We start from the raw sequence: 20,213 nt of genomic DNA, 5'->3' as shown, positions 1-20,213 counted from the left end.
ATGTTATATGGGTTGGAGATGGTGGCACTGACCAGAAAGCTGGAGGTGGCAGAGTTAAAAATGCTAAGATTTGCACTGGGTGTGACGAGGATGTATAGGATTAGAAATGAGTACATCAGAGGGTCAGCTCAAGTTGGACGGTTGGGAGACAAAGTCAGAGAGGCGAGATTGCATTGGTTTGGACATGTGCAGAGGAGAGATGCTTGGTATATTGGGAGAAGGATGCTAAGGATAGAGCTACCAGGGAAGAGGAAAGAGGAAGGCCTAACCGAAGGTTTATGGATGTGGTGAGAGAGGATATGCAGGTGATGGGTGTAACAGAACAAGATGCTGAGGACAGAAAGATATGGAAGAAGATTATCCACTGTGGCAACCCCTAACGGGAGCAGCCGAAAGAAGAAGATACATATCCTAGAAAATTCTCACATACTTCTCTGGTACTCCTCTGTCTCTCATGTACTTCCAAATCTCTTAATGTTGTACTTAACTCTTCTCCACATCAATAAACAGCATATGCAAACCTTTCCTTTTTTCTCAATGCTTCTCTAGTTATCTCAATGCAAAGACTGCATTAGTTGTTCCTCTCCCTGGCATAAAACTAAACTGCTTCTCTTCTATAGTGGTCTCTTCCCCTAGCCATCTACCTATAAATCTTTCCCAAATTTTCATTGTGTGTTACATCAGCTTTATCACTATAGTTCCCACAATACTAAATATTGCACTTGCCCTTATAAATGGGTACAATCACAATATTCCTCAATTTCTCTGGTATTCTCTCTTATTCACAGATCTTCTGCATTAGATCCCACAACACATCTACTCCCTCTTCTCCTAAACTCTTCCAAACTTCTGCTGGTATTTTATCTAGTTCTGTTGCCTTTCTATTTTCATTTTTTTCAATATCTCCTCTCTCCTGTCCTCATTCTTGGTGCTATCCCTTCATGTGGGACTCCATCCCTAAATAGTACCCTTGGCTTTTCTTCATTCAAAAGGTTTTCAGAGTACAGTTTCCATCTATTCTTGATCCTATCATACTCACTCAAGTCTACACCTTGTTCTTCTTTCATCTGCTTTATCTAGATAAAATCCTTTCCAGCCTTGTTCATGTCATTCGTCTTTCTAAAAATCAATCTCGCTCCCTCTCCATCTTTAATTTTTCATACACCTCCAAAGTTTGTGCCTTGGCTCATGCCACTGCCCTCTTTGTCCCCTCGTTTGTCTCCTTAAACATTTCTATGTATTCCTTCTTCTCTGATTGGCACCTTGTCATCTTTTCCTGGTTCCTAGGCTTTATCACGTCCTGCACCTCTGTGTTCCACCATCATGTCTCTTTGTCCCCATGTGGGTTCCTTCCTGTCTTCCTACACAACACCTCATCACCTATTCTTAATAAAACTGTGCTGTTCTGCATCCACCTCCACACTCACAAGTGACTACTTTTTAAAATTCACTTAACTTCATTTAAAATTGCCTCACTTTCCTGAGGGGATGATCTATCTATCTCCGTAAACCTGTTTTTAAAACCCTTACTCTTTTAATCTCCACCACTTTATTGTGCTTGTGTTGGTTTTATTCTCCTGATGATTGTGATCTCCCAGTCCATCACCACAACTTTATGCTGCATCGTGGCACATTTCCTATTTATTACCTTACAATTCTTTATCTCTTTAAAATGAGTTCTTCTACTCATTAGAAAGTCTATTTGGCTTTCCCTTCACCCACTACTGTAAATCAGAAGCTGATTTACTTTCTTTTCAAAAAATGTGTTAACTATTACCAAATCAGATGCCATGGCAAAATCTACTATTCTCTCCCCTTACTCATTTATCTTCCTTACTTCCCATGATCCATGTACCCTTTCTATTATCCCTCTACTCTTTCCCACATGTCCATTTAGATCACCACTAACAATAACCTTTTCTATCTTGTACCACTCTAAAGCTCTTCATACATTTGTGCCCAGAAAGGGTCCTTCTCTTCTTTCTCACAGAACATCTGAAGTTCATATGCACAAATAATAAATAAAATTAAACTGCAGTTTTACCACGGCCAAGCTTGATGCTTATCACCCTATTGCTCCTTCTATTCACACTGACAAGACCATATTTTAGGTCTTTAGATACTACTATACCAACACTATTTCTCCTTTGCTTATTGGCTCCACTGTACAACAATTTAATGTCTCTTTACAATTTTCTTGCAGTATTCATCTTCCATCTAGTTTTCCTGCATACATAACACTCACAATTTCCTCCTTTCCATCAAATCTTCCAACTCTATTTCATGTGATGAGAGGTGCACGGAAAAGTGCTGTTTTTAAATAAATAATTACGACCCAGGGTGTGCAGGCTCCAATCGGGTATGAGTGTGCTTTAGCACGATTTGCTCCAGGGATGATTGGGGTGCTTTATCGATCACGCATTCATGTGCAAATACAAGCAGATCAGTCAGGTGTCTCATTTACACCTTGGAGGAGTCAGTGTATCACGCCTGCGCTCAATCAGGCTATATAAAAATGAGTCTGTATGACAGAGGAGATCAGAAAAAATAGAAACAGAGAGAAACAGACAGCCATGAAAGTAGTATCAGGTGATGAAGCAGGATGAGCCAGCGAGCAAGTGAATGAGAGGCAGGATGGTCATTAGACCCATGGAGGAGCGAAGGATTGGCACCTTAGGGGCGGATCATCTCTGCTGATTATTCTTAGAGGAGCATGTACCATCATGGTGAAGTCTTCCTCAAGGATCCAATATATGCCAGGGGAGTATAAAGTAAGACAGGAGGACAAACAATCCTGTGTGGTCTGGCTGACGCTGCTTGAGGTAGATAAGATGGGTAAGTGGAGAGGATGACAGCTGCTGGAGTTTTTAATGGATTATTTATTTATTTATAGATTGACTCTTTAAATCACTGCACTGTTTGCACTTGTGTCTGGATTTTAATAAAAGCACTGAGACTTATGCAAGAAATCCTTGCTGAATGTATGTGTTCTCATTTGTCCGGCTCATCTTGATACATGACTATCGACAGTTATGGGTTCAAGAGGCTCCTGGATTCAAAATGGAAAAGTGTAGCCAACCCAGACCATCACATCCCACTCTTACCATTAACATACCCTTTTCTCTTCCCTCTCATGTCTTCTTTGCTTTTTTTGGATAATGTCTTTACAACTTCCTTGGCCCAGTAGCCCTTGTTTACTTCCCACATAGGTCAAGTGATTGAATTGATTGCATCCTAAGGTTTTGGTTACGTTTTAAAGCCAGACGCCCTTCCTGAAACTAACCCTCTTTATTTACATGTTCTGTTCTGTGTGTTTACCCCTTTTTTTAGACACCCAGTACACGCCCAACCTACCTTGAAAGGGGTCTCTCTCTGAACAACCTTTATAAAGGTTTCTTCCATTTCTTTTCCCTACAAAGGTTTTTTTTTCCTCATTTTCTTAGAGGGTCAAGGTTGTCAAAAGGCAGGGCCTGTTAAAGCCCATTGCAGCACTTCTTGTGTTGTTTTGGGCTATACAAAAAGAAATTGTATTGTATTATATTGTATTTATTTATCTGGGCATGGGACTAGCACAAAGTTCGGCTGGTTTGCCACCCTGGTGGCTAGATTAAATGTATTCTGCATACTCAGAAACCCCAAATCATAGTATAACCTTCCTGTTAAATTTGGGGAGCTCATCAGGTATACCAGAATGACAAAGATGAAATGAACTGAAGAAACATGAGGCATGAATATCTTCAGAAGGAACCCAAAATCAGACTTTAGGGCTATACCATTTCTAATGAACCAAATAATATATTCTAGGACCTTCATGAAAGGAGTCCAGAAGCTTTTTGTATTTTAAATTCTTGAAACCCCATCAAAGTGAACTGGAGCTGAAGAGAACTTTTGGTAAAATGACTAAAATACGGTCAAAACATGTGAAAAGATTCATAAACTTTAAAATGTAATAGAATAATGTATTTATAAAGTACTGCAGCAATACATTTTGTGATTGTTTAGTATTCAAGAGCCAGTCTGTATGTCATTTTCTAACCTGCTTAATATAGACCAGCGTTGCAGAGACAGGGGTGGTGGCTGGGGATAAGCTGGAGCCAGTCCATTGGAGGGAGAACACAGACACACCCACTAGGGCAGTTTAGCATCTAACACTGCCTTTGGGTAGTGGAAAGAAAACCACATAGACATGGGGAGAATGTGCCAGCACCAATCAGGGAAGAACCAGGATGTGAACCTTGGTCTCCTTACTGGTACCACTGAACCACCATGCTTCCCTGTTTACAGGATACTACTCTCAAAAAAACATCTATAGAGGGTCTTACTTGATCTTCTGGAGAAGATCTGTGTTTGCAGCCTGTGAACTGCTTGGCAGAAGTTCCCACTTTTAACCAGCCTCCATGCACCCTTTAACTGGGTAAAATAATAAATAAGACTTGGAAGTGAAGAAGACACAGATGGCAATTTAAACAAAAACTGTTTGTAAACTTATACTACACTACTGGCACGCAGACTTATCTTGCTCAATTGGAAGAATCCTAACTCTGCACTTTTAAGTCAGTGGGTAACTTATGTTTTATACTATTTGAAATTGGAAAAAATCTAATTCTCACTTAGAGGATCTGTGCAGAAATGTTTGAAAACCTGGCAGGATCTAATCAATAACATTTTAGAATAAGCTTTTAAAGCACTATTTCTTTCTTTTTCTTCTACATTCATCTATATTCACTTATTAATTTATCTATTCATTTATTTTTACTAGGTTTAAGTTGTATTTAGCTGCCCATGCTCTCTTTCTCAGGGGTGGTGGTTGATTCGTTTTCAATTTTATTCTCGTAAAATTGATCTATTTGTATGGAATGTTGTGTGATTTCAATAAAATCAATAAAATTATTTTAAAAAAAGAAATAGAAGAGACCAGTTGGTTAGGGGCATTTTTTTACTTCTGGATCACACTAAAGAATATTATAGGTATATAGGTAGTGCTACGTACTATTTTGGCAAATAAATCTTTAAACAATCTACAGTATTATGGTAGCTGGGGCTTCATCTAAACCCATTCACATGGAGAGGATATATGACTTTAGTTTGTATCTTTTGAGGAATAATAAAGCACACGATCAAAATGGCTAACGAATAAAGAATACAGTGATCCCTCGCTATATCACGCTTCAACTTTCGCAGCTTCACTCCATCGCGGATTTTAAATGTAAGCATATCTAAATATATATCACGGATTTTTCACTGGTTCGCAGATTTCTGCGGACAATGGGTCTTTTAATTTATGCTACATGCTTCCTCAGTTGGTTTGCCCAGTTGATTTCATACAAGGGACGCTATTGGCAGATGGCTGAGAAGCTACCCAATCAGAGCACGTATTACATATTAAATAAAACTCCTCAATGATATACGATGTGCTTCCCGCGCGGTGCTTGATTGTTTTGTTTTTCTCTGTCTCTCTCACTCTCTCTGCCTGACAGAGGGGGTGCGAGCAGAGGGGCTGTTTGCACAGAATCTGTTTGCCTAGGGGATACGACGCTCCTCTAAAAAATGCAGCTTTATCGCGGTGCTTCGGCATACTTAAAAGCACGTATTGATTTTTTGATTGTTTGCTTTTCTCTCGCGCTCTCTCTCTGACATTCTCTGCTCCTGACAGCGATCCTTTGAAGAGAAGATATGTTTGCATTTTTTTAATTGTGAGAAAGAACTGTCATCTCTGTCTTGTCATGGAGCACAGTTTAAACTTTTGACTAAAGGGTGTTATTTCATGTCTAGAGGGCTCTAATAATGTTAACAGTGTGGGAGAGTTTATAAGGGCTTAAATATATAAAAATAACCATACAAACATATGGTTTCTACTTCGCGGATTCTCATCTATCGCGGGGGGCTCTGGAACGCAACCTCCGCGATCGAGGAGGGCTTACTGTATCTTGTTTTTTGAGAGTTCAAATATTTTAAAGAAAACTACATTTTTATGGACAGTGTAGGTAATAAAAGGGTGTTCAGAACCTTCTACCTAGTGATGAAGTTTTTTTAATGTCAACTTTACTGCCAATAATTCCTAGTAGTTACCTGCGACATAATTTTGCTTAGTTGAGGTGAACTGCATTCAGTAGTATGCACAGGGATATAATTTGGCTGTGTCTGGGAAGTGATGAGAAAAAAATCCACATATTGTCATATTAGAAGTGTCTACTTCAGACATGTCTTGGTGCTGAAAAATAAGGGCTGACATGAACATTTGTTCATAAGGGCTGACATTTCTTCTGGGAATCAAAAGAAACTTCAGTGTCTTGTGCCCCGGTAAATTTTGGATTTTTTTTTAAATTAAAATTAGGATATACTGTCAAATAATTAAAATATTTAATACAATGACAATAATAGTCAAGAATACCCACAAAATGTTGAACAAAATGACATTCACTTAAAATTTATCAATGCTAATAAGTAACTAAGTAAGTTAACTAAGCAATTTTTAACCTTAAAAGAGAAATTCAAACATTGTTAACTTGACAGAAAGGTATTTCTCACAAAGTCTCAGCAATACTTCTCTACCGTGCCCCAGATGGTGATCCTTATGTTGTGAAAGAAATAAAATACTGTCTAGTTAAATCAAGACAGGAGTTTGCATGTTCTCCCCGTGTCTGTGTGGGTTTCCTCCGAGTACTCCAGTTTCCTCCCACAGTCCAAAGACATGCAGGTTAGGTGCATTGGCGATTCTAAATTGTCCCTACTGTGTGTGCTGTGTGTGTGTGTGCGCCCTGTGGTGGGCTGGCGCCCTGCCCGGGGTTTGTTTCCTGCCTTGCGCCCTGTGTTGGCTGGGATTGGCTCCAGCAGACCCCGTGACCCTGTAGTTAGGATATAGCGGGTCATGATAATGAATGGATGGATAAATTAAGGTATGAACACCCAAAACATCCCTAAGCAATATAATTGACAAATGACGGAAGTGCAGCACAGACATGTGGCATTACACAATACTTGTAATGACCTATAAAGGTGTTAAAGGACGTGTTCCACTCATTCCCCTTTGTAATTCTTATGAGAAAGAGAGCAGATTGAGTTTTGTAAAAAAAAAAAAAAATTAAAAAAAAAGTGGAGCCTGTAACTTGAGTTACTAAAGAATAAATAAATGGTATAGATATTACTGTTTTATGATGAATTTAGTTCCTTACAATTAGTACATAGAAGTAATGAGCCATCCTTCTTCTGGGCAAAGAAAAATATTACCCAACAAGGCTGTTAGAAGACTTAATAAATATGTTTCATAGGTTTTCACCAAGGTATTCCTCTATTGCGTTTGACTTGTGTCTTGATAAAGCATAAATTTTACCCTTTGGAAAAGGAGCCCCAGGCAAAAGATCAATGGGACAACTTATTCTTCTGATGTGGAAGGAGTTGTAAAAACTTTTGTTTGCCGAAACGTGTCTAAAGTTTTCGTGTTAAAAGGGCAATGTCTCAACTGAAAAACACTGCAAAGGTGAAAGAACATTTTTAAAGCATTGCTTGAAGTAAAAGATCCACAGCTTTCTAATTTTTTGCATTTATTCTATTTAAACCATGGGAATCTTAAAATTATATATGAGGTTGAACTTTGGATGACAAAAGTTTTTCAGTATAATTCTCTATTTGTTTCCTTATGGAGGGAGTCATATATTCAAAGAGTATGCTCCCCTTTTTGGAATTCCGTCAACCAATAATGTTGTACTTCAAATTTGAATGGATTCTTTATCATTCCTAATCATTGCAGTAACTCCATACTGCTGAAACTTTTGTCAGCTCTGAATGTATGACTGTAGAGAGATTTTGTTACCTACTTTTTATTGGAATCATTAAAATGTTGTCTTGAATAATAATATTCTTTTCAGTTTTCTTGAAGGGACCTTCAGTAAACACATGTCCCAAGCTACCACAATAAAAAACAGTTTTTCTAGTATACATCTTCTGTATATTTAAGTCTTTTGCTACTTACCTTATTCTACACTCACCTAAAGGATTATTAGGAGCACCTGTTCAATTTCTCATTAATGCAATTATCTAATCAACCAATCACATGGCAGTTGCTTCAATGCATTTAGGGGTGTGGCCCTGGTCAAGACAATTTCCTGAACTCCAAACTGAATGTCAGAATGGGAAAGAAAGGTGATTTAAGCAATTTTGAGCGTGGCATGGTTGTTGGTGCCAGACGGGCGGTCTGAGTATTTCACAATCTGCTCAGTTACTGGGATTTTCACGCACAACCATTTCTAGGGTTTACAAAGAATGGAGTGAAAAGGGAAAAACATCCAGTATGAGGCAGTCCTGTGGGCGAAAATGCCTTGTTGATGCTAGAGGTCAGAGAAGAATGGGCCGACTGATTCAAGCTGATAGAAGAGCAACTTTGACTGAAATAACCACTCGTTACAATCGAGGTATGCAGCAAAGCATTTGTGAAGCATTTGTGAAGCCACAACATGCACAACCTTGAGGCGGATGGACTACAACAGCAGAAGACCCCACCGGGTACCACTCATCTCCACTACAAATAGGAAAAAGAGGCTACAATTTGCACAAGCTCGCCAAAATTGGACAGTTGAAGACTGGAAAAATGTTGCCTGGTCTGATGAGTCTCGATTTCTGTTGAGACATTCAAATGGTAGAGTCAGAATTTGGTGTAAACAGAATGAGAACATGGATCCATCATGCCTTGTTACCACAGTGCAGGCTGGTGGTGATGGTGTAATGGTGTGGGGGATGTTTTCTTGGCACACTTTAGGCCCCTTAGTGCCAATTGGGCATCGTTTAAATGCCACGGGCATTGTTTCTGATCATGTCCATCCCTTCATGACCACCATGTACCCATCCTCTGATGGCTACCTCCAGCACGATAATGTACCATGTCACAAAGCTCGAATCATTTCAAATTGATTTCTTGAACATGACAATGAGTTCACTGTACTAAAATGGCCCCCACAGTCACCAGATCTCAACTCAATAGAGCAACTTTGGGATGTGGTGGAACAAGAGCTTCGTGCCCTGGATGTGCATCCCACAAATCTCCATCAACTGCAAGATGCTATCCTATCAATATGGGCCAACATTTCTAAAGAATGCTTTCAGCACCTTGTTGAATCAATGCCACGTAGAATTAAGGCAGTTCTGAAGGCGAAAGGGGGTCAAACACCGTATTAGTATGGTGTTCCTAATAATCCTTTAGGTGAGTGTATATCAACACTAGGACATAAAACAGATGATGATTTATTAGGTTTCTGCATATTCAAAGATTAAAAATCATAATAGCATGAGGTCAGCGATCTTTGTAGGATGTCTCTAGCTATGACTCCAGAGCTACAATGTTATTGACCAACTCTGCACCATAAAAAGTGTTTTCTGGAACATTTGGTGGATGTGATTGAGGGTATTTAATGTGGATATTCTGTCAATGAGTGAAGTGCGTTAGGCAAACCTCTTTCTAATTTCAAATTTAAGAATATTCAAAGTGTCTGGAAATGGCTGGAGCTCCATTTGCCTCTGACCCACATGTCTATTACTGTGCAATACTATTTACATGCCAGTTTACAATTAATGAAGTCGGAAAAATAAAAAAAAGGAGTGCTTGGATGGTAACATTGCTCTAGCATTGTATGCCTCTGTGTCTTTGCATCAGGCACCGTACTGAGATACCTTGTGTTCTTGTTTCATTGCTGTAGATTATTGAGATTTGTTCTTTTTTTATTCTGCTTTTTCCTTGTGATAATGGGAAAGTTATACCTGATTATTTTGCCTAAAGTGTTCAACAACAGTTTGTTAATAAACAACCTTGATTGCACCTGAAATAATGTAAGATGACTGCAATAAACATTTATCATTTGATTTTCATTGTAGAGCTAATGTATGAAAAGAACCTTTTTTAATTTTCAGCCAACAATTAAAGTATGTACAGTTTATGATCACAGAAATCCATTGTGAATAGTTTTCTAATCACTCAATTAGGAAAGCTTGCTTGCATATTTTCTGGATAATACAACCATTCTGAAGACGTTTTGGTAAAAGCCACATGTTTTGAAAAATCCAGGCTTTTCCCAAAAATCATTCACACTTTTTAATTGAAAACAAGGATGGTAAGCAGTTAAGTGACCAAAGTCTACTATGGAGTAGACCTCCTCTATGAAATCTTATCAAAATGGCCAACTAAAGTTTAAACATTTTGTTCTGTCTTCATGAATATAAATATGAAGGTCCTATTGAATAACTCAGAATTGACAAAATTGTGAATCATTAAAGTTGACATGCACCAACATGGTACACACTAGTAACCTTAGCAGCATTTAAGTTGTTTGTTTTTTTTAACCATTCCATAACACAAAAAGATAACAGTTTTAAACCTTAATGAAGAACACACCCTATATGTCTCATTATTTTGTCTGTGAAAGGAATATTTTAGTAAGTCTTATATTGTTAAGTAAAACTATTATTAGGTAAAACTAAAGGTAATATTTCTTAAACTGCCCCCCTTCCAAATATAATATGGAGGGGTTAACTGATTTTTGCCTGTTTATCTTTTAATTTCTTTATGTGTATTTAATTATTCTTATTTATTATTTGTAATGTATAAACAAGAGTGTGGTTAGATGTGGAATAAAAATTAGAAAGCCTAACATGTCAGTAATTTTAATTTAGAAAAAATACACAGTCCCAGAGCTTTAATTTTAAAAGTTGGTAAAGACATGCACTTTCTTCATTAGGTAACCAGTGGGGGAGATTTTATTGGCTTTAATCATCATCAACTATTCAATTTATTTTACTGTGTACATATTTGCTACATTTATTCTCATATAGTTACTGTGTATAAACTGCCTAAATCTAATGCTATTTTTTTTAATTTGGACAAACATCTTAAAGCCGCTGTTATAACAGAACACTTTGAAGCCAGGTTTTCAAAAAAATCATTTAGTCTGGTTTGTGACATTTTCTGTTGTGAGGTTGCATCAGTACATGTGTGATGGCTATATTTTATATAGCAAGCATTTTTTAGATAGATAGATAGATAGATTCGTTAATAATCCCAAGGGGAAATTCAGATAATCCAGCAGCAGTATACTGATACAAAGAAACAATATTAAATTAAATAGTAATAAAAATGAAAAAATGAAAAAAATAAAAATAAAAAAAGCAGACAATAACTGAGTAATGTTAGCATTTACTCCCCCGGGTGGAATTGAAGAGTCGCATAGTGTGGGGGAGGAACGATCTCCTCAGTCTGTCAGTGGAGCAGGACAGTGACAAAAGTCTGTCACTGAAGCTACTCCTCTGCCTGGAGATGACACTGTTCAGTGGATGCAGTGGATTATTCATGATTGACAGGAGTTTGCTTAATGCCCGTCGCTCTGCCACAGATGTTAAACTGTCCAACTTTACTCCTAGAATAGAGCCTGCCTTCTTAACAAGTTTGTCCAGGCGTGAGGCGTCTTTCGTCTTTATGCTGCCACCCCAGCACACCACCGTGTAGAAGAGGGCACTCGCCACAACCGTCTGGTAGAACATCTGCAGCATCTTACTGCAGATGTTGAAGGATGCCAACCTTCTCAGAAAGTATAGTCTGCTCTGACCTTTCTTACATAGAGCATCAGTATTGGCAGTCCAGTCCAATTTGTCATCCAGCTGCACTCCCAGATATTTATAGGTCTGCACACAGTCACCTTTATGTTATTGATCAATTGCACTTTTCTGTATTGGTAGGGCCTCAGCAGGAATATCTTAAATGATTATTTATGCTTGGCAAAAATTAGTAACAGAAGTTCTTGACACAGTGACTTAAAAGAGCCACAAGTCAGGGTCTCTATTATTATTATTCTTTTTCCAGGTATGTAAATAGTTAAAGTTGTAAGTAGATAAACATAGAAGTGTTCACAGTATATTGCACATATTTCTGAAAAGATTGTGAAAGTTTCAACATATCTTTTGAAACACTGTATTAATAGTGTAATAGCGCGATAACTGCTAAATGTGTTCTTTAATCTGAAACGCACACAGTACATGTATGATATTATGTTTGTTCATTAGCATTTTTTATGTTGTTCATTCAATGTCATGTAAATTCTTTAGTATTTATTATTTAGTTTTCTTAGTATAAATTATCAAAAGTAAATAAAAATGTAAATGCTACTTATCGCAGATAAGTTTCTTATAATTGAAACTTCTAGAAAGGTGATTTATTGTGCAAAGTATAGCATTAATTAATAATGTAAGACAGTAAAGGCAATAAGTAAGTATGTATGCTAATGTTAAGAAAATTGAATGATTATTATATGACATTAGTATTTTTAATATTGAATATATTTATTGGTGCATACATTATTTGATTCTTGATAAAACATCAGTGGTTAGAGCCACGAGTGAAGTTTTTGTTATTATTCTTCCTTTTCCAGACTTGAAAGGGTGAAACATTTTGGAAACATCTCTGGGATTAATGCTTTGAGAGTCACTTTACTGAGACAATGGTCATTCAGCTCATCTTTAAAAAAAAGGACACAGGTGTAATATAGCTGGAGTGCTGCATTTAAACTGAGATAAGACTGTACACTGTCAGAGATTCACTGCAAGTGCCAGGAGAGCTACCACATCCACTCAAATAAGAAAAGCTTCTGTTTCAAACTGTTGCTTGCCTTTGTTCAAGAGAAAGATGGTTGTATCTGTGTTGGAGGATTTCAAACTTGAAGTAATAGATGCATTGTACCAGACAAATAAGGAGAATCTTCTTCAAATATGTGAATTATTAAGGATTTCTAAAATATTTTCTAAAAGGTTGGCCGATATAAGTTGCTCCTCACTTATTTCTTTTATTACAAAGCACTTAGAGAAGAAACAGCACAGTTTGAGGACAAGGAATGACTGAATTGTTTCCACTTAAGGACAAGATAACTGCATGGAGGAGAGGACTATTGAATTGACAAGTCAATTAAACTCAAATTTCAAATATGAATAATTTAATTTTCCTGTGTAATAATCTACAATTTGCCACTGAATTCATCAATAATAATTACTCATAATTGGAGACTGTATCCTGTACCTTCCTAAAATATGGCTTATATATGCTTTCACCATCTTTAACATATTTTAGGTGTTATAGTAGTGAACACTAGTTTGGTTAGAAAAAAACATAAAGTACAACACAAATGGAGTATTTGCTGATTTGATTTCACAAATAAAATATTCTGTTTTTGTAGCCCAACTTACTTTGAGACCCCCTGTTTACCCTTTTTAATAATGTATCATGTGTCATATCGTTAGAGATTTGCCTTGAGCTTCAAAGCTTTACAAGCTGAATCACACAAATGTCTGGAAATTGTGGAAATTTTGAAACATTAACTAAATGAATTTTATTTTGGAATGCATATAATTGAGCAGCTCATTTCTTCATCATTGTAGACAGATATGTTTATTAATAGCACCCCATCTAACTGTGCCTGGCTAACACTGCCAGAATAGACACTTGCTTCCAAAGATCCTGAAATGCATAAGTGAGCTTTAACATGGGTAGGTGGATGGACACATAACTATACCATGATTCATCAGAGGATGAATGCAAAGCCTCCATTCATTTATCAGGACTATATATGGTGTGGTTAATCTAGCTATCATTTCAGCTCCCTCATTCAAATGCGTGCCACTACAGATTAAAATTGTGATGGGCAATTTGTGAACGATTTGTTCTCTTTTAATGACTCTTTTTAGTGAATATTACACATCTGCAAGCTGGAACAAATCAATTCAGTGAAGCTCAACAGGAATGTAATAGCTCATGTGTGATGCTTAAAGCACATGTGCAAATGCTGCTGGACAAACTCATGATTGTCATTTATATAAGTTATGAATAAGCACTGGTGAAAGGCAGCTTTGCCGCTGATGATTCTTTTGTTATCATAAAAGTACAATACAATAAAAATATATTTATGTTAGAATGCATTGTTTGTTTCGTAAAATTCTTTATTGGAATTGTTTTAAACATAATATATATCTTAAGTATCTCGACAAAGTTTTTGTGTATTTCATGTTTTACTGTTTTTGCTAATTTTAACTTATTATTTTTCACGTCAATAGGTTATTTTTGTTGACTTAATGTTATTTCTTATTTGTATTCTGTTTCTTTAACTAATCTTCCATTCCTTGTTCTTTATTTGTGGATCCCCAAGAGGTCAGGTTACCCTGGTGTCACAACTGCTGGGATCTCCTTCAAGACAAAAGAAAGATTCAGCAGTTGAGCATTTTGTTACCTTTAGAGTTTCTGAGTATTGTTTCTTATTGTTGGATTCTCTGGTTTTCTGTTTTTTCTCACTCTATCTTTAAGATTCTGATTTCTGGTTCTGGTATTGGGACTTTTTTATTTAGGATATCCTTTTAAGCAACTCCTTTTGTGTCTCTTTTTGCTATTTTTTTTATAAATATCCTTTGATACCTATTTTATGTGCACAAGCCCAAGACTGGCAGTTAACCTTCTCGTTGTGGAATTTTGCTTTTTTTTGAGTCATGCATATTGTCACACATGTGAGCATGGTAGGCTGCTAAAGGGCCTGAATGAAAGTAATTTCGTGCCACACCAGGGGAATGCACTAACTTCTTCTCTCACTTCTCTTCAGACCAGTAACTGGAAATTCCATCTGGCACCAATGATGCCACTTCCGGTTCTGGGCCCAATAATATAACTTCCGGTTCCGGCCCTACTAATGATACCACTTCAGGTGCCGGCCCCAGTGACACACCTTCCAGTTACGGCCCCAATGATGATGTCACTTCCTCCACTCTACTTTAAAGCTGCCATCTTTGTGCAAGCAAATCAGTTCTGTTTTGGACTCAAACCAGTACACAACTGTACACCATTAAAACCAGTTTTCCAGCGAGGAAACAATATACAGGTGGCTGCGACAAACCTTTTTATGGCTTGTGGCTATTCTTGTGACAATATGTTTTTTGAGATATGTAATATGTTTATGTTCCTTTATACATTCAACAAATTAGTCACTCAAAACTAAACCTTATAAAAATATTATTCTAATACTTAAAAAGCTTTCAGCTTAACTTTACTATGCATATTTTTAACCTCTCATTACCTGCAACATGTATCATCATCTACTGATTCATTTTAGTTTGAAATAAATCATTATCTGAAAACCAGCTGCACAATTATCATTCATTTTTGTTGTACCCATGAACAAGTCACAAAATGTTTGTTCACTTATGATTCTTAAACTCACTGTGTTATTTTAATTATGCATTTTCACTCTGTTGTCATGCTTCTTGCTGTCAAAGGGCATGCAAAATGAATATATATATATGTATATTTATATACAGTATATATAAATGGTGAAGCCCGGGTGCATACAGCCACCCTAACCCCCAACACAGACAGACAAAACACTAGTTCAACACACAACAACAAGTTTATTTACAGTTTTGTACACAGTACACCAACACAACACAGTCCCTTCTCTGCCACCAGTCCATCCACCACACCTTCCTCCTCAGGCTTTGTCTTCTTCTTCCCAACTCTGGCCATTGAATGGAATGAGGCAGCTCGTCTTATTCAGGTCCCAGGAGTGTTCCAGGTGGCTCACCAGCATTACCTGGAATCACTCTCAGGTGTGCTGGAGGTTCTTCATAGGGCTCTGCAGCTCCCCCTGATGGCCCCCATGGAACCCAACAGGGCTGCACCAAACTCCAGCTCCCGGAATGTCCTGTGGGACTTTGTGGTGCCACAGCCACCCAGGAGGGCTGCCCTCTAGTGTCCCAGGGGAGGTATTCTCTGACCAATGCCTTCTCCCCTGTCCCATGCACTCCATTGATGTCCCAGCCATGTAGTGGCTATGACCGCCCATCACAATATATATATACTGCTCAAAAAATTAAGAGAACAGTGAATCATCACAGTCTAACACCAAGTCAATTAAGGTTCAGGGAAATCAGTCTGCCCAGTTAGGAAGCATAAGCGATTGTGAGTCAGCTTCATCTGCTTCGGTTTAAATGCAAGTGACATTAGATGCACTGGAAAGTCAACAGCAAAACAGCCCCCAAAAAGGGTAAGGGTTTGTTGGTGGTGGCCACAAACATTAGCTCTCTCCTTATCCTTCATGACTAATTCTTCTCTAGTTTTGCATTTTGCTAGTGTCCTTGTCACTACTGGTAGCATGCAGCCGACTCATGTTGCACAAGTAGTCCAGCTCCTCCAGGATGGCACATCCATACATGCTGTCACAAGGTTTGCTGTGTCTCCAGGACAGTCGCAAGAGCACGGAGGAAATACCAGGAGACAGGCTGTTACACAGGGAGATCTGGACAGCAGCAGGACAAGTATCTGCTCCTTTGTGTGAGGATGAACAGGAGAAGCACTGTCAGAACCCTACAAAATGGTCTGTAGCTGGCTACTGGTGTGCATGTTTCTGACCAAACTGTCAGAAACAGACACCATGAGGGTGACATGAGGGCCTGATGTGACAGACATGAAAGGGTCTGGAGATGTCGTGGTGAACGTTATGCAGCCATCATACAGAATGACCAGTTTGACAGTGGGCCAATGATGGTCTTTGGAGGCATATCCTTGGAGGATCACACAGACCTCTACATAATAGGCAATGTACCTTGACTGCTGTTAGGTACCGGGATGAAATTCTCAGAGCCATTGTCAGACCTTACGCTGGTGCATTGGGACCTGGCTTCCTCCTGGTGCAGGACAATGCCCAGCCTTATGTGGCTAGAGTGTGTAGGCAGTTCCTGGATGGTGAAGTTATTAATGCCATTAACTGACCTACACATTCCTCAGACCTGAATCCAATCGAGAACCTCTGACTATCCAAGAGCTCACTGATACACTGATGCAGGTGTGGGAGAAGATCCCCCATGACGCCATCCACCATCTCATCAGGAGCATGCCCGGATGTTGTCAGGAGTGCATACAGGCACTTGAGAGCCATACATACTACTGCGTCAAATTATGAGTTACCGTGATGAAATTCATACAAGTTGGATCAGCCTGTGATTTCTATTTTTGAGTTTGATTTTTGGTATAATGTTGAATACAGCTCTCAATGGGATGGTGATTTTCGTTTCCATTGACTGTTGTTACATCATTTTGTTCTCAACAAATCACACAAATTACATAGTATTACTCAGTAAAGATTTTCTACCTGAATATTTTGTCTATTAATGTGTGATTAAAGTTCCCTTAATTTTTTTAAATGTACATTCATTTAATGTATTTTGTGGGTGGAACATCAATAGGTGTCTGTGTCTCACATCTGCCTTAATTTGGAGGCTAGAGTGAGATGGATCATTGAATTTGTTTGGAGTTCTTTTTAAGTATTGCTTTTTCTTTGGATTCTGCTGGTTTTGCTGACCTTTTGCTTCTCTCTTTAGGTTTCTGATTACGGGATTTTGTATCAGGACTTGTTAACTGTAAGATTGCCTTTTTAGGCATCTCTTTTTGCCCATTTTTGATGCTTTGAACATTTCCTTGTATTTTTCTTGTATTTGCACTCAGGTCCTAATCTGGATCCTGAGTTGGTTTGTTGTGTTGTGGGTGTAGCAATGCACTGTATCAGCGCATGCTTCCTCCTTTCTCTTTTTTGTTTAATAACTACTAATTTATAAATATTGCCCTATTGTTTATGGTTGTCCTCCTCCCTGTAGACATTTTGTTAAAGTTTGGAACATTTCATGTAATTGTGCCAATTTCCCATATTTGACTGATAGGCCGAAAGGTTGCAGCTAGCCATTGTGGGACTAGCTGAATATGAGGTGAACCTCTATGGGCAGGCTTGTTAGGTTATTGTTATGTCTGTATCATTCTTTTAGGAGACCTCACACCATTTTCATCATGTTTTGTGTTCTCAACCACTGCTTTAAATTAAAGTGATTTATAAAAGATGGTTCAAGAAAACCATTGCTCTTAAATTCATGATTTTAGTAAGCATCTAACTAGAAAAAAAAGCATTTCAGAAAATGCATTAGATCTGACAATGAAATTACGGCTAAGTAATTAAAGTTTAATTAAGTAGTCTGAACGTATTATAGTGTCTAATCACAATCACTTGGATATCAAATATGGTGATGTCAACAGTGTCATATTATTTTGGGAATGTAAATAATTTTCTTCTGCAGGGAACGTTCATTAGGAAAATCTAAATTTAAACTACTTTCACACTTACTCCTTAATCTGGCCTAAGGGTGTTTCTTTTGCTAATGTGAAATGTCCCAAAGATGGCTATACAGAAGTGTTTTCAGTAACCCCACTGAATACATTAACCAATTCATTAGGAGTACTACTGGGCTTGCAGGCATTTGATATGTGAATTACAATTTTATTTTTTTTCTAAAATTTGTTTTGGTCAACACAGTTACTTTAACACATTTTCAGTGGTTTCCTTTGTTCCAAGATGATCTCTGGGCTTTCAGAATGGGCATTTCCTATCCAGTTACACACATTTTTCATTTACAATATAATACTACCTTAAATAGTGCCCTAAACCTTTTTGTGACTCTTTTGTCTCATCTTTGACAGCAGGTTTATGTTTTTTGCAACTTTTAAGTTACTCTGTATGCTTTGTTTATTTTATAATTTATTATTATTATTCCAGTAACATATTTTATTACTTGCTTCTGTAGTATTACATTTTATCTTACACACATGCAAACACACTCACACACACACACATGCATATATATATATATATTTTTATGGTAATTGGTATTTTGTTTTTTTATTATGCACTTTAAGCTGCATTCAATGGATGAAATGTGCAGTGCAAATGTAATAATGATAAAAACAATAATAATAATACTCACTACAGTCATACAAAGACACTATGTTACCTTTAGTAGAACATACAGTGTTCCTCCATAATTTAACAAATTACAAAAATCACATAATTTTCTTCAGATAATTTAGCCACAAACACAAGAGACAGAACCTTGCCTGAATCCTTGCACTGACATTTTAGCCTTTAAATGATCACTCACTTCAGTACACAGTAAACCTTCTTTGTGCTTTAAAGGTGTAATATTAGACACACTGGACTCTAGAAGGCATCTTCTGTAAACAATGATATTATTACTTCCAGAAGCATGGCCTCAAAGTCACTTTCTTGGCCATTTAACCTTCTTATACCCGTTTTTGTGCCATGTTACTTCTAAGCTGAAACCCTGTCACTGTTGCACTGTGAATAATTGTAATTCAGAGATATCTTAGATGCTGCAGAAGGAAGTGCTTAAGGAGTTTTAAGTAATTTTAATTGTAAGCAGTTTTTTTACACAGTCACTAATTTCACAGAATTATGAGAAATAACACAGACGAGTAATTTTTATCTTTCTTTTAATTCAGGGAATCTTGGAAGGTTCAGAATTACTTCAATAGAAGCGGAAATTAGAACAGCTGTTACATTATTCACAACTAGGAAAAACATTCAAATGGCTGGCAAAGCATTTAAAACTTAAATCTGCAAATGCAAATGCTCACATTTACTCAGTGTGAATTGTGGAGCAATATTCATAATGCAGATAAGCTTCTGATTTAAGAAGTATAATGAACGTGACTATAAAGTGTGCATGTTTCTTCACATGATGGGTTTTGTAACAATTTCATACTTTAGATTTAAAAGCTGCTTTTCTCAATACTGGATCTGCATTCAGCAAGGTGTATAATCAAGCCTCGGAATCTGTTGCTGTTTGAGGACTTGTATGTATTCATCCATTCATCATACCATCCATTTTCTGACCTCCCCCCACCTTAAGCAAATTCAAGGTTATGAGGAGCTGGAGTCTATTCCAGAAAGACCTGTTGTAAGGTAGAATAACAGAACATTAATCAGTTTTATACACACTCAGCTATTACCCACCAAATTCTTGTCATAAAGCATCAAATGAACCTAACACACAGGAAAAAAAATCTAGAAGGCACAAGGAAAGCATGTGAACTACACATAGAAAGTGATGGAGGCAGGATTTGAACCAAATCTCTAAAATCTGAGAGGCATATGTAACAATGTGGACTGTAGACAAAAAATGAAAAATGAAGACTCCTTTTTATTGTATCCCAAAAAAATATCATTATTTTTCTTTAAATGTATTTGCCTTGCTGTCTACTATGGAATGCTAAAATATGCAAGAAGAATCATTACCACCCAAGGCTTCCAAAACAGATAACTACGAACAAGAAACAGTAAAAAGTTATCCTTCTTATCTCATGATGC

This window comes from Polypterus senegalus, chromosome 7 (assembly GCF_016835505.1).
Source record: "Polypterus senegalus isolate Bchr_013 chromosome 7, ASM1683550v1, whole genome shotgun sequence".
NCBI lineage: Eukaryota > Metazoa > Chordata > Cladistia > Polypteriformes > Polypteridae > Polypterus > Polypterus senegalus.
This window is presented reverse-complemented; position numbering follows the sequence as displayed.